At 46.0% G+C, this 16,534-nt stretch overlaps 1 long non-coding RNA gene across 1 annotated transcript; it reads left to right on the forward strand.

Annotated features, from left to right (window-relative positions):
* The first annotated feature begins 1,173 nt into the window (after nucleotides 1-1,173).
* LOC144616083 (uncharacterized) lies at nucleotides 1,174-12,334 on the forward strand. Its single transcript, XR_013554970.2, has 3 exons — nucleotides 1,174-1,275; nucleotides 11,523-11,768; nucleotides 12,224-12,334. It is a non-coding gene; the product is annotated as an uncharacterized LOC144616083 (long non-coding RNA).
* Nucleotides 12,335-16,534: the final 4,200 nt, after the last annotated feature.

Here is a 16,534-nt window from a genome sequence, read left to right on the forward strand (position 1 = left end):
TCCTCTCCCAGACCCACCTCCGAGCCATTCTCATCCTCCTGCAGTGAGGCCCTGCCGTGGCCAGGCCTTCCATTCGCGGTCACCTTGTGGGCGAGGCCCCTGGGCCCTGGGCTGGGGGAGGGGACGACCCCGTTGTGTGACACCTCGTGCTGTTCTGTCCCCAAACCTGTTCCCCCGGCCGTACCTGCCAGAGTGTGCCTACATTCCCGATATCCCACTGGAAAGTGAGCTGCTAGGACGTAGACGGCATCCGTTCGGTCGCCGAGTGCCGAGTGGGCGGCGACTTGAGGGAAGAAAGACCGGGAGGGAGACGCCGGGCGACCGCGAAGGGAGAGTGAGTAAAATGAGCAGCCTAGAGGATGCCACGTGGGGGGTCCTGTGCACTGCGGGAAACGGTCCCAGTGGACGGGAGTGCCCGGGCTCGACCCAGCGGGAGCAGCGGAGGGCTGGCGGAGGGGCGGGGGTGGGGTGGGGTGGGTAGCAGGGGGCACATCCCAAATGCATTCCCTTTTAACCTTATTGTGTGAGGGTCATGCTAGAGGTCTCCGTGCTTTCCCAGCCTTCGTTACATTTTGAAAATATTGTTGGGTCCTAAGTAATTTTACACCAATTCATGTGCACTCCGTGAGGATATTGATCATTTGTTACATTTAACAGAACTAGTCTTGTCGTTCTTCCCGTCGTTCTTGTCATCTTTTGACTGAGCTGGCCGTGAGCTAAGGTTTCCAACTGCATTTTCAAGTTTCCTGTGTCCTTTTTGTACAAATGTTCAGGGATGGTACAAGTTGTTCCCTGCCTCCCCCTCCCTCCCCTCAGGACTTAGAAAATTTGTTGTCGTTTTTCAGTGTGCGCATCACCTTCTCAGCGGCTTCTAGTCCTGCAGCAGCCTTTCCAGGCAGGCCTAGAAAGCTTCCCTTGAGAGTCCCATTTGGGGCAGTGGCATTTCCCGTGCTCCTGAAGTAACCTAGGAAGTTCTGGATAGGAATTCAGTAGCATAGACACCGTCTCCCACCTTTCCAGGCAGACACTAGTGGCTCTTGGGTCCTCATGGCCACTTAGAATATTTCCAGAGTCAGGCAGAGCATAGGTGAAGTTCGCGGGGGTCCACAGTAACCACAGAAAGTGGTTCCTGGCCTGACTTAGATCCTCCCCCCTTCCCCCGTGGCTCTGATGGGTCAAAATGCCCTGGCTGCTGTTTTCACTGTTCCCGTGGCCCACTGGAAAAAGAAGCTGAAATACAGGATGTAGGTTGTCTAATGGACCTGGAAAGACGGAGTAAGTGAAAGGGAGTGATGAATATCCTATTTTGGTATTCAGTTTTTGCTATGGTTCCATACACACAATATCCATTTTTTTCTTCAGATGTGTTTTTCATATGGTACGACTGCAGTGAGCTTGTTTCCGTATTTTTAGAATGGAAATACAAATATGAAATTTATGAGGCTTCTTTTCAAGAAGTGATATCTATGAAGTGTGTACCATGTGTGAGATATGAAAGACCAACAGGCCAACAGTCAGGACAAAGTTTTTATGTTACACATAATGTGTCATGTGTCGTGGAAACCTTATTAGATAATACTTATACCTTATTTAGCATCATTCATTAGAAACAGTTACTTAGGGGCAGCAAGAACTCACTTTCATAGAGCTCATGGTTTTTGTCATCACTAGGTCAAGTGATGCATGGAAACTATCAAACAATGTAAAAAAAGTACTCATGGGTTTTATTTCCTTATGATGTGGTTTCCAAATGGCACATTACATGTTTACTATAAGTTTTGTTTATATCAAGAAGGATGTTTTAGAATGATGATCATACTTATTTCTTATGTAATCCAACTCATATCCTACTGAGAGGGAAAGCCGGTAAGAGCAGATAATAAAAAAAGGGCCAGCTCAATGTCTGAGCCTGGATAGTTCCTTGTATGCTTTTGGCTTCTGCAGCCTTGCTTGTCTCTTGCATCAGTCAGCAGCCAGGAATCAGAAGGCTTGACTATACTAGTCCTGTCCAATCTGGAAGCAGATATGTATAAAAGATCAGTAGGACACAAGCCGGGTACTCAGCCTTTGGAGGTGGTACCACTGGGCCAGCACCGGTGTGAAATAAACAGTCTCTTCTGATTCCCTGAGTGCATGTCACTTGTCTCTTCCTGGGTGGCGAGTATTTGCTGTAACATTTTTGGTGCATTGGCCAGGAAGCCGACAGCCATATTGGCCCCTTCAGTCACCATTGTGGGATGCCATCGGAGAGGCCACTCATCGTGGACCCCTGTGATGGAAAGGAAGGCACACTGCTGGGGATTTCACTGGACTCCAACCCCCGCCGGGCCTGACAATAGTTGGCCATCACTTCGCTTGAATGGAATCCTGGAGGAATCAGAAAATTCTGCCAGGATGGGACATGGATCAGGTAAATGTCCCCAGGGACCCAGGGCCAAATTCAGCCCTGCCCTAGAGGCAGAGGGGGAGCTTGATCACCTCCCAGGCTACACACTTGCCACATAGGACAGGGAAGTCCTGGGTGTAAGTCTGCGATCTGTCTGAATGTATGTGTGAGTGCCTGTGCTCCACAGTCTCAACTACGGAGCCTGAGTGGGTCCTACACTGCAATTCCATGATGACCTCATACGACTCAAGGCAGAATCAGGTCCGCAGAGGCCTGATCCGAGTCAGGGGTTTATATTGACCTGCCTGCCAATGCTAAGAACTGTCTAAATCCCCGTGAGGGGAGCGGCCAGGTAGATGAAGCAACCTCTTTCCTCGTGTATGTCCTGTGACACCATACATTGGGAGTTACCCATCTAGGATACCAGGACAGATGGGGAGAAAATTTCACAACCAACTGTTTTGGAGTGTATGATTAAGAATTTTTTTTCTTATCATTTTACTTGATTTATTTTTTAAATTTACATCCAAATTAGTATATAGTGCGACAATGATTTTAAGAGTAGATTCCTTAATGCCCCTTACCCATTTAGCTCATTCCCCTTCCCACAACCATTCCAGTAACCCTCTGTTTGCTTTCTCTTTTTAAAAGTCTCTTATGTTTTGTCCCCCTCCCTGTTTTTATGTTATTTTTGCTTTCCTTTTCTTATGTTCATCTTGTTTTGTATCTTAAAGTCCTCATGAGTGAAGTCATATATATGTGTTTCTCTGACTGACTAATTTCACTTAGCATAACACCCTCTAGTTCCATCCATGTAGTAGCAAATGGCAAGATTTCATTCTTTTTGATTGCTGAGTAATACTTCATTGTATATATATACCACATCTTCTTTGTCCGTTCATCCATCAATGGACATTTGGGCTCTTTCCATACTTTTGCTATTGTCGATAGTGCTGCTATAAACATTGGGGTGCATGTGCCCCTTCGAAACAGCATACCTGTATCCCTTGGATAAATACCTAGTAGTGCAATTACTAGGTCATAGGGTAGTTCTATTTTTAATTTTTTGAGGAACCTCCATACTGTTTTCCAGAGTGGCTGCACCAGTTTGCATTCCTACCAGCAGTGCAAAAGAGATCCTCTTTCTCCGCATCCTCACCAACATCTGTTGTTGCCTGAGTTGTTAATGTTAGTCATTCTGACAGGTGTCAGGTGGTATCTCCTTGTGGTTTTGATTTGTATTTCCCTGATGATGAGTGATGTTGAGCATTTTTCATGTGTCGGTTGGCCATTTGGATGTCTTCTTTGGAGAAATGTCCATTCATGTCTTTTGCCCATTTCTTCCCGGATTATTTGTTTTTTTGGGTGTTGAGTTTGATAAGTTCTTTATAGATTTTGGATACTAACCCTTTATCTGATATGTCGTTTGCAAATATCTTCTCCCATTCCATTGGTTGCCTTTTAGTTTTGTTGATTGTCCTTCGCTGTGCAGAAGCCTTTTATTTTGATGAGGTCCCAATAGTTCACTTTTGCTTTTGTTTCCCTTGCCTTTGGAGACATGTTGAGTAAGAAGTTGCTGCGGCCAAGGTCAAAGAGATTTTTTTGCCTGCTTTCTCCTTGAGGATTTTGATGGCTTCCTGTCTTAACGTTTAGGTCTTTCATCCATTTTGAGTTTATTTTTGTGTACGGTGTAAGGAAGTGGTCCAGGTTCATTCTTCTGCATGTCGCTGTCCAGTTTTCCCTTCACCACTTGCTGAAGTGCAAGTGTCTTTATTCCATTGGATATTCTTTCTTGCTTTGTCAAAGATTAGTTGGCTATATATTTGTGGGTCCATTTCAGGGTTCTCTATTCTGTTCCATTGATCTGAGTGTCTGTTTTTGTGCCAGTGGCTAAGAATTTTAAAAAGGTGGGGAACACCTGAGTGGCTCAGTCAGTTAAGCATCCGACTTTGGCTCAGGTCATGATGTCACGGTTCATGAATTCGAGCCCTGCATCGGGCTTTGTGCGGACAGCTCAGAGCCTGGAGCCTGCTTCAGATTCTGTCTCTTCCTTTCTCTTTGCTCCTCCCCTGCTTGTGCTCTCTTTCTCTCTCTCTCTCAAAAATGAACATGAAAAAAAAAAAAAAAGAATTTTTAAAAGGGATTTTCAGGGGACTATGGGGTCAGATTGACCCCTGGGAATTATGCACCTTCTCTGAATTAGAATGGCCTACGTTTGGTGTAGGCTGGCCTGCTGAGGACACCCTAGATGTCCCCACAGTCCGAGCTGTTTTTAAAGTAATTATTGGAGACCCCGGACACCTGGATCAATTCTCATACATTGATCAGTGGTTGGAAATAGCCTAAGCCCAAGGAGGGTCCAGTTCTGCCTTAATAGTAATAGACAATGTAAAGTCTTGTGGCACAGCCTAAGAAGAAGACCTCACAGCAGAAAAAACCGCCCCCATCCTCCAAAAAAATTCAGAAGAAGTCCTTCCATTTCCACCACGAAATGCCCCAAGCGGCCCATCAATGGAGGGAGGGGAACCTTACCTGCCTGACAGTCCACCCCTGTCGGTCACACCTTCGCTAGCAGCCAGTCTGCCCTAACCAGGGACACTTGAACTGGTAGGAAGGTGCCTTAGATCTGCAGCTCAAGGTACAAGGCCCCCAAGGTCAATGCAGATGCCATTGTGGGAGACTAGGGGTCTCCATAGAATAGGCCCCAGTGGGACCCTACAAGAGGGGGATTGGTTTTCTACTGCCAACTGTTCTCCACTACTGACCTCCTCAACTGGAAACACCACACCCACCCTACTCTGCGCGGCTGCAGGCAATGATATATCTCTTAGAATCCATATTCCAGACTCACCGCCCTGCCTGGGTCGATTGTAAGCAGCTTCTGTTCACCCTTTTCAATACAGAAGAGCACTGATGAATTCTCACCAAAGTCAGAAAATGTATACAGGCACCAGATGGGCAACTAGACATTGATGCTTGGACACGGGAGCCTATATGCCCAAAGAGGAGCCCCGCTAGGACCCCAACACAGAAGCGGGAAGGGCCAGGTTAGAAAGATACCAACTCCCCTTCCTCCAAGGGGTAAAAAAAGCAGGGGCCAAAAAGCCACCGATATTGCAAAGGTATCTGAAGTCCTACAAAAGCCAGAAGAGAGCCCAGGTGACTTCTATGAAAGATTATGTGAAGCCTTTAGAGTTTACACTCCATTCAACCCAGAAGCCCTGGAAAACCAGCACATGGGCAATGTTTCTTTCGTGGGACAGACCCAAAGTGACATTAGACAGAAGCTCCAAAAATTGGAAGAATTCACTGGACAGAACATGATGAAACTATTGGAAATTGCCAACAAGGTTTTTGTAAATTGGAATCGAGCTGCCAGAAAGGAGACAGACTGAAGAATGAAACAAAAGGCAGTTCTCCTGGCTGGGGCCTTGGGGCGACTGTCCCCTCCAGAAGGGCCCCCACGGAAACCACGGGGATTCAAGAACAAAAAAGAAGGGTGCCAGGACAGGATCAGTGTTCCTACTGCAAAGAATTTAGACACTGGAAAAATGAGTGCCCCAATCTCCAAATGAGAAAACCAAAAACTTCCGCTCCACCCAACTGCTACCAACCAGAACCACCTGAGGCTGACCTGATAGGACTGGCAGGTGTGGACTCTGATTAGGAAACACTGGGCTCTATCCAACTGGGCCCTCATGAACCCACGGTCAAAATGAAGGTAGGGGGCCAGGCAATAGACTTAATAGTCAACACTGGGGCCGAACACTGTGGTGACACACAAGGTGGTACCTCTATCAGGTCGAGAAGTCATCATTGCAGGAGCCACTGGGATGCAAACCCAAAGGCCATTTTGTGTTCCCAGACAATGCCAGCTGGTGGGGCTTACCAAGTAGTTAATGAATTCCCATATTTACCTGACTGCTCAGACTCACTGTTAGGTAGAGACCTCCTAGCCAAGCTGGGTGCAGAAATAGCCTTCACTTCGGATGGACAGATGCAATTGCGTCTAAATAAAAAGGCCCAACCCATGATTTTGTCCCTGACAATACCACAGGAAGAGGAATGGAGATTATATACTTCCCCTCCCGGTGAGCCAACTGTGGCCCCTGAGCTAGAAGCTGAATTCCCTTCAGTTTGGGCAGAAGGAAACCCCCCTGGTCTGGCAAAAAAAACCACCCCCCAATATTAATTGACCTAAAGCCTGGGGCTCAACCTGTTAAAATATGCCAATATATGGTCCCATGGGAGGCATGCCTGGGGATCCAGATACACTTGGACAGACTACTCAAATGGGGACTTCTAAAACGATGCAAGTCCCCATGGAATACTCCTTGCTGCCTGTGAAAAACCCTGGGACAGATGATTACTGCCCTTACAGGACCTAAGAGCCATTAATGAAGCAGTCATCATGCAGCATTCAGCATTGCCTAACCTATACACTCTACTAGGACTCATACTCTCTGAAGCAGGATGGTTCACATGTCTGGATTTAAAGGATGCCTTCTTCTGTCTCCAGCTAGTGCCTAATAGCCAACCCTTATTTGCCTTTGAATGGGAAAACCCTACCACAGGGGCAAAGGAACAATTCACTTGGACTAGACTACCGCAAGAATTCAAAAATTCACCAACCTTATTCAATGAGGTGCTGGCATCCGACTTAGCCAGTTTTCTGGGACAGGACCTAAGATGTGTCCTTCTCCAATATGTGGATGATTTCCTGCTGGTCAGTCCCATGCAGACCCAATGCTGGGAGGGAACCAGAGCCCTACTCAGGCTACTAGCAGAGGTGGGATACTGGGTGTCAAAGAAAGAGGCACAGATTTGCCAAGGAAGTTAAATACTGGGCTTCAGAATTACCCAAGACAAACAGATGCTGGGAGCCAAAGGGAAACTGGCAGTTTGTGCCATTTCAGTTTCCACTACCCACCGGCAGGTCTGAGAGTTTCTGGGAGTAGCAGGATTCTGACAGATATGGATCGCAGCGTTCTTGGAATTGGCCACACCTCTTTATAAGGCACTAAAGGAGGAAGAAAGGGCACCCCTTTTCTGGGGTGCTAACCGAGAAAAGGCATTTGAAACCATAAAGACAAAACTCACAGAGGCACTGGCCTTGGGACTCCCAGATGTATCACGAGATTTCAACCTGTTCATACATGAGAACAATGGGGTGGCCCTGGAGGTTCTTACCCAGGAATTTGGACCTTGGCAAAGACCAGTGGCATACATTTTAAAGCAATTTGACTCAGTTGCGGCAGGATGGCCCCCTGAGGGCCCTGGCAATCACCACACTTTTAATCAAGGAAGCAGACAAACTCACGTTAGGGCAAAACCTAAACATTAGGGTTCCCCCATTCTGTTATTACCTTGATGGATGCCAGAGGGCAACACTGGCTAACTCATGCTCAGATGACACAATATCAGGACTACTATGTGAAAACCCATGAATAAGATTGGAAGGCATAAAAACCCTAAATCCTACCGCTTTCTTGCCTGCAGGGGTGTGGCCCCCAGAGCATGATTGTGTAGGGGTACTTGATGAAGTCTATTCTAGTCGACCTGACCTATCAGACAAGCCCTTACAAAATCCAGACCTCATGCTGTACACTGATAGCAGCAGCTTCATGAACGATGGCAAGAGATATGCTGGTTATGCAGTAGTCTCTGATTTTGATGTCATAGAAGCAAAGGTCCTTCCACATGCATGGTCATCCCAAAGAGCGGAACTGTGGGCCCTAATGAGAGCGCTAGAACTCAGTAAAGACAAAAGAGCCAACATATACACTGACTCGCGCTTTGCCTTCACCACTGTACATATACATGGGGCTCTATATAAAGAGAGAGGACTTTTGGCTGCAGGGGGAAAAGAAAAAATCGAGAAGAAATCCTAAAACTATTAAGGGCAGTCTGGGAACTGAGGGGGGTAACAGTCATCCACTGCAATGGGCACCAAAGAGGAAAAGACTCAGTGTTGGAAGGTAACCGATGGGCAGACACCGCAGGTAAACAAACAGCAGAGCAAACAACATCCTCAAAAATCATGCTGGCTCTGGAACTGCCAACTTCCCCAAGGTACACAACCCAAGAAACAAAATGGGCACAACAGGAAAAGGGAAGCAGACAAAAGAAGGATGGTGGGTACTTCCAGATCAAAGAGTCTATATACTGGAACAGCTAGCCCACCAGGTGATTCTCCCAACAGCATGAGCTCACCCACCTAGGAAAAACTGCCCTTGAAACCTTAGTAAGTTGTTACTGTGTAATTGCTTGGCTCCCATCCCTCTGTGCCTTGATCTTTTAATGCTGCCTCCTCTGTGCTCAAAATAATGCCAAATAAGGCGCCCTGGGCCCATGGGGATCTAAATGCTATGGTTAGGCACCTTTCGAAGATTTGGAGGTAGACTTTACCAAAATAAGACCCAGTGGAGGATACAAATTTCATCTGGTATTCATCTGCACGTTTTTTGGCTAGGTTGAGGCCTACCCCACACGCACCAAAAAGGCAAGAGAAGTAACTAAGGCTCTGTCAAGGGATATCATCCCCAGACATGGAATGCCATTAACCATGGGCTCAGACAGTGGCCTGGCTTTTGTGGCTGAGGTGGTGGAAAAAGTAGCCAAAACCGTAGGCATCCAATGGAACTTACACTCAGCCTACCAACCCCAGAGTTCAGGGTAGGTGGAACGTATGAACTGGACCCTTAAGTCAGCCATGGCAAAACTATGTCAGGAAACTAACTTGTCCTGGCCAGATATACTACCCCTATCTCTTCTCCAAGTATGCTGCACACCCCAGACAAAAATAGGATTATCCCCATTTGAGATCCTATATGGAAGGTCCCCTCCACTAGTCAAATTCAGGGGAGACCTGACACAGCTAGGGAATTTGGAAATAAAAAAACAACTACAAGGATTAGGGAAAACTATATTTGAGATACATAGATGGGTGACAGGCTACCCATTTCTCTAGGAATAATTGTACACCCCCACAAATGTGGGATCAGGTTTGGATAAAAGATTGGAAAAAGGAACCACTCAAACCCACCTGGAAGGGACCCTATTTAGTTGTGCTAACCACACTCAGCCCTCAATGTTGCAGGACTAACTGCCTGGATCCACCATTCTCAAGTAAAGGCAGGCCATCTGTCACCTGACAACCACTTGGAATGGAAAGTAACTGCTAACCAGAATAATCCTCTACAGATCACCCTTAAGAAAAGAGCAGATGATACGCAGCCTGCAGCCAACACGTAAGAACTCTCTGTAACCAGAAGCTTGAGGAAATCACCAAATGACTTAAATGAACTATAGCAAATTGTTCTCTCGAATTTCAATGTCATCCCCTACCTATTTCTCTTTCCATACTTGTTATACTCTTTGCTGTATGGCTTACCCAAGTTTCTTCTGCAGATTTGTGTCTCAGTCACAAACTCTTGTTAGCCTCCTTCTACTTACTAATGTCAGGATGTCTTATGCTCCTTAGATTTATATGATCTGAGTTGTGATTGATGTCCTTCACTGCATATTGTTCTCTGTCTTTATTACCTGTCTCCTACCCCAGGATGGAATTGCCCTATCTCCTGTCCTTGTTGCACATATTCCTGTTCCTAACCTGCTCAAAAGGAGTCTTCTCACTCACGCCATGCAAATGCATGATTTATCATTGCCCCCTTGTCCCTCGAGGCCTGAGGAGCCACTCTGTGCTCCCCACCGCTGGACCCCATCTACTGTCTTCATGAGGGACAAACTTATGTTACAGGCGCACAGGTTGCACTGCCTGCTACCCCATTCGGCCTCCTAAAGAGACCATTCCTCCCCCTGTGCCCTTCCTGACTCTTGCTCCAACCCCTCCCCTTGTACCAATTCCTTCCCCTGCTCCTCTGGTCCACATAGGTAAAACAACACTACCACCATGCCCCTGTGCCACCGTGTACACCTGCATGCTGAAAAGATGTTTCGATACCAGGAGAGTCACTCCTTGTACCAGAAATGGGACAACTTATTGGACAGGAAAAATGAAAATAAAACGTTACTGGGGGACCTGCCCTGATGTTCCTCATGCCTGTTGTGTCACTTCTGACCTAACCCTTCAACCTCTGGCATAACATAAATCAGGTAGACCACCTGTCTTAGATCCCTGTCTGGACCAAGTGTTAAATGCAATTCATCACCTCCTCAATGATATCAATCCCAGCCTGGCCAGAGCCTGCTGGCTCTGCTTGTCCACAGGACACCCGCTATGCAGCTACTCTGATAACATAGGCAACTGTAAGTGTTACCCTGTTAACTGAAGACCCAGACCCCCACATGGTGAGACCTGTACTAACTGGAGTCTAACTGTCCCAAATGGCTCCCAGGTGCCTGGCAAACACAATGGGAACAGAGCCAGTTGGCAATCTGACCATTGGCCAGTGCAATCAAACTCTTGACAGTCAGGAACTCACTCATTTCCCCACAACCCATCCCTGGTGTCAACCCCTCCCAGGGCTTCTCTTTGTATGTGGGACAGATGCCTACCTATGTCTACTGGTCGATTGTGTGGACATCTGTACATGGCCTTCCTCACTCCTCAGAAAAACATTTTTCCCAACAATCGGTCTCTTATAGTACCCTTGGCAGCATATACTCAATCAAAAAGAGCCATTCAAGTCATACCCCTGCTGATTGCCTTAGGAATAACGGCAGGGATGGGCACTGGAATAGGAGGAATAGTCTCCTCAACCACTTATTGTCATAAATTATCTAAGGACCTAACAGATGACATAGAATGGGTTATCAAATCTCTGGTGGTTTTACAAGACCAAATAAACTCCCTAGCAGCGGTAATCTTGAAGAACAGAAGAGGGCTGGACCTGCTAACTGCCGAAAGGGGAGGATTATGTCTCTTCCTAAATGAAGAATGTTGCTTCTGTGTCAACCAATCAGGGGTAGTTGGAGATACGGTCCAGCAGCTTAAGGGAGTGAATCAACAAACGGAGGCAGGAATTAGCAGACTCATGGAACTCTTGGAGCAACATATGGAATTAGGCATCCTGGCTCCTCACTTTAGCTGGTCTTCTCCTAATGCTTTTCATAGCCCTCCTGTTTGATCCTTGTATTCTTAATATGCTAACCAGGTTTGTTTCCTCTCGCCTAGAAGCTGTCAAACTCCAGATGATGGTCTAGTTGGACCATTCTAGCTGTCACTACTCTCCTTCGGATGGCAAAGAATCCTAGCTGTCACATTCCTCTCTTCGACATCCCTGTCCAGCGGGAAGAAGCCAGAATGGTCTTCGCTCCTCCTCCTGTGGCAGCAAAGGGTTTCCTGCCCCCACAAAATGATTTTCTCTAAGTCTGCTACAGCAGCTTGAGAATCAAGAGGCAGGAATGAGAAGGAAAGCTGGTAAGAGCATATTCAAAAAAAAAAAAAAAAAAAAGGCCAGCTAGATGTCTTGCATGCTTTTGTCTTTCAGGAACCAGAATCTTCACTATCCTAGTCCCGCCCAACCCGGAAGCACATATGTATAAAGGATCAGTAAAACATGAGCTGGGTGCTCAGCTTTTGAAGGTGACTCGGTGGGGCCAGCACTGGTGCAAAAGTCTCTTCTGATTCCCCGAGTGCACGCTGCTTGTCTCTTCCTGGGCGCCGAGTGTTTGCTGTAACACTAGGAGCGAAATTCATTTTACTTCTCTCTTATAAAAACATTAGATTACTATTTGTGTTGATTTTTCCAAAATGCTGAAAATAGAAATTCACTAAATAGGATAGGGCATGAAAATTCATCTGAAAACAATCTGTCATTCAGAGACAATTCTTATTTTGGCTCATATAAATGTGTTCATGCATGTGTTTTCCAGGGAAGCTGGACTTAGGATCCATTTCTGCCTCTCTCCAAAGCCCTGCCTATACCAAACATCAGGCCACAGCCCTGTCTCCATGCTGACTGACTGCCTTTCTGCACTTCCTGCAGCCACCCTCATGTCTGGACTCCTGGGTTTGTGTTCTTTATCTGGGGCTGTTGATGGACCACGAGGAGGTCCTTGGGTATCCTCTCTGTTTCCCAGCTACTAGAGGATGACTTGTGACGGCATCCCAGGTTCTGGCACATACTTAGAAAATTCTACACAGGCACCAGCAGGTAGACACCAATGTGGAAATGAATTCTTTCCAACCCAATGGCCAAGAAAGATTTTTTTTTTAAATTTTTAATGTTCATTTTTGAGCATGAGAGACAGAGCATGAGTGTGGAAGGGGCAGAGAGAGAGAGAGAGAGAGACAGAATCCGAAGCAGGTACAGGCTCTGAGCTGTCAGCACAGAGCCTGATGTGGGGCTTGAACCCACAAACCACAAGATCATGACCTGAGCCAAAGTCAGATGCTTAATGGACTGAGCCACCCAGGTGCCCCAAATAAAGAAAGAATTCTTGAGACATTTTTGGTACAAAAAAAAAAGTGGTTTTATTAAAGCGCAGGAACAGGACCCATGGGCAGAAAGCATTGCACTGAGATTATGAAGACTGACTACTAGAAGGTTTTCCATTCTATAGAGGGGAGGGTGACCTTAGGGCTCCAGGAATTTGAGTCTATAGGTTCCTTGAGGTCTATTATTATTATTTCTTTTAAAGATTAAATTTTTTTTTAACGTTTATTTACTTTTGAGACAGAGAGAGACAGAGCATGAATGGGGGAAGGGCAGAGAGAGAGGGAGACACAGAATCGGAAGCAGGCTCCAGGCTCTGAGCCATCAGCCCAGAGCCCGACGCAGGGCTCGAACTCACGGACTGTGAGATCGTGACCTGAGCTGAAGTCGGACGCTTAACCCACTGAGCCACCCAGGCGCCCCTTGAGATCTATTATTAACATGGTGTTTTTCTTGTAAATCATTAAGACAGTTACAATCTGGCTGCCTGGGTGGCTCAGTTGGTTGAGCGTCTGGCTCTTGATTTTGGCTCATGTCATGGTGCCAGGGTCATGAGATGGAACCGTGTGTCGGGATCCTGGCTGAGCGTAGAGCCTGCTTAAGATTCTGTCTCTCTCTGCCCCTCTGCCTTGCTCACACTGTCTCTTAAAAAAAAAAAAGGACAGTTACAAACTCTAGTGGTTTCATGTCCAGCATGACTGTAATTGATGTGACTTGATCTGGGGTCTGGGAAGGAATTCTTGAGATGTTTTTGGTGCAAGAAAAAGGTGTTTTTATTAAAGCACAAGGACAGGACTCTTGGGCAGAAAGAGCTGCACTGGGGTTGTGATTGGTTATATGCTTTTAAGTGGAGGAATGTACAAATCAGTTTCCAAAGGGATATTCACATGTTAAAGATGACATAGGATCCAGGAGCCCTGGCTATTATTGTCAAGATAAGGTGTTTTTTTTGCCTCTAGCAAAGCATTAAGATTGGGAGTTCCTGGAGGAATGTCATACTCTGCAGATCTCAAGTATTTGTCAATGGGCTGCAAGTTATAAGGAGATTTAATGTTATCTACATTTCCTTTTGCCTTTGTTTTCCACATCAGCTAACCATTTCTTTTCTCCCTGCCTATGTTCTCAGGCAGTCACCAGTACCTGAGGAATGTTTTACCCATCCCACCTTAACTGGGGGACATTTGGAGGGTGTCTGCTCAGTGTAACTCACACATTCTGTACAATGTAGTCTCCCAAGTCTCCCAGAGTCTAGATTAGAAAAATGAATGCAGGTGCAACAGAAATTCATGTTTAATTTAGACACCCCGTTTTTTTTTTTTCTTCAGCTGTACAGTTTCTTGCAAGGTAAGAAATGCAAAGCCATGTGAAGAGATGGATTGTCATGTGTTTTTGTTTTGAGCAATGTAAACTTACTTTCCTAAAATATTTTACATGAGGGAAAGTTAAACGCAAAATATCAGCCATCATGTTGAATAAAATATGAGATGGGACTAAATAACATTTTACAGAGACCTGGTTTACTCTTTACTAGAAAAACACACTTCTACAATGTAGAGGATGATGACATGCAGGAGGTTTTCCTTGTTGTTCACCTTTTACCTGGCAGTAAACCTGTATTACATCATTTTGTTTAAAAAAATGGATATGGTCTAGGTTAGGTAATTATCAATTGGCAACATGATATTGATATAAAACTGCTCTTGGCCAGATACAATAACGGACAATTATGACAACCATAGATAAAGGGAGAAGTTATGTCCCTTTCCCAAAATCACTGTGCCAAATCTGTGTTCAGCTCACAATTTCAAGTCTTTAAAACTTCCATTTCTATAAATATAAATAGAATAACCTTTAAAAATAGGGTACAAGGTATACATTTTTTTTCTAACTCAGCAAACACATGGAATATTCTCATTTCTGTTCTATAAACTACCTATAAACACATAGATACACACATGTTACAGCAAATGCTCAGCGCCCAGGAAGAGACAAGTGGCACACCCTCGGGGAACCAAAAACTGTATTTATCACCGGTGCTGGCCCAGCAGAGTCACCTCCAAAGGCTGAGCATCTGGCTTAGCATGGGTTTTACTGATCTTTCATGCCTATGTGCTTCCGGGTTGAATGGGACTACTAGTCAAGCTTCTGGTTCCTGGTTTCTGGCTGATGGAAGAGGCAAGCAAGATTACAGAAGCCAAAAGCATTCAAGGGGAGTATCCAACCTTGGACATCGGGCTGGCCCTTTTTACTTGTGTTTACCAGCTTTCCTTCTCACACAGGGCACCGAGATTGAATGCTACTAGAACAATTTCCTCATAAATTACCATTTTACCAAGTACTAACATACATAATCTCTGAAGAGGAAGTACAGTGCTGAAATCAAAACCATTTTAAAATGCAAATTATCAATGTGATACATTATTTTGAACAAAGGAGAAACTGGCAATATATGAAGTTGTGTGCTATTAGAAGGCCTGTCCCCCTGCTTAAAACAAATGAGAGAAAGTGACTTTGAAAGCTGGTTAGATATATGTGAAGCTTTAAAAGAACTTAGAAATACACTTTCTGAATTTGGAAAAAAAGGTAAGGTACTGGAATACTTCTGTTTGGGGTGTAAATAAAATTTTGGAATTTCAAATATGTTAGTACACCTGTTTTTTCAACTACTTTATATAGAGTTATAAGGAAATGAAACATTAAAAAGCAGTAGAAGCATGTACATAGGGGCCCCATTTCCCCTTGGTGTGCTAAAAAAACTGCATTCAACCCTGTCAATTTGAAGATCCAGTTGGCTTTATTAAACGGTTTGTGGGTGGGGGTACATTGCATCCGGCAAGAGAGGCTCCTCTGAGTGAAATAGGAAAAGGTTTTTAAAGGCCAAAGGCGGGGATTAAAAAGAAAAAGTGTACTAGCAAGGAATGCGTGTTCAGGCAAAGTTGCCTCTGGGTGGAGGCTGGGGTCCATCTGACCTGCTCAGACTGCCCCGGAAGTTCCACTTTGGCCTCGCAGACTCCCGCGGTGGCTGTCCTTTGAGAGTCCCCCTAAAGCGGCACTGCGAAGGCGGAGAGTGGGCCACGCGGGGACACTCAGGAGCGAGGCTCTGCGTTCCCTGCCTGAGAGGAGCCTCCAGGAGGGGGGCGCAGCCCCTCCCCAGCCCATAGCCGTCAGTGCGCGTGTCTCCCCCGTCCCCCCCAACCATGGTGGAAAGCTCACGCGCCCCTCTCCCCCCAGAAAGGGCAGGTTTGAGCGCCACCTGCTGGCCGCCGGGAGCAGCGCAGGGGCTCAGAGCCTCCCGTTTAGTGTTGTCTGGCACCCCAGCTGGGGTGGGACATCAAAGCCAAGAACCTAGAAGGGTTAAAGGAAAATTATTTTTCTTCGGGGCACCTGGGTGGGCACAGTCCATTGAGCATCTGAATTCACCTCACGTCCTGATCTCATGGTTAATGGGCTCAGGCCCCAAAATGGGCTTTGTGAGGACATGGCAGAGCCGGCTAGGATTCTCTCCCTCCCTCAAAAATAAATATTAAAAGATTTTAACAATTATTTTCCTTCAATAGTTTGGTGGTCTATGGTGGCACCTTTTGAGGCAGTGGCAGAGTGAGCACACTCACTCTGGAGCTGCGGGTGGGATCCTGAAAACTGGGAGAGCCAGAATAGAGTAAGACTTCCTTCCAAAGTCATCTCTCCCAGATAGTGCCTGGCCAAGAAAGGAAAAGAAACATTTCTTGTCCCCTCTGCCAACCTGAAA

Source organism: Panthera onca, chromosome B1 (genome assembly GCF_046562875.1).
Source record: "Panthera onca isolate mPanOnc1 chromosome B1, mPanOnc1 haplotype 2, whole genome shotgun sequence".
NCBI lineage: Eukaryota > Metazoa > Chordata > Mammalia > Carnivora > Felidae > Panthera > Panthera onca.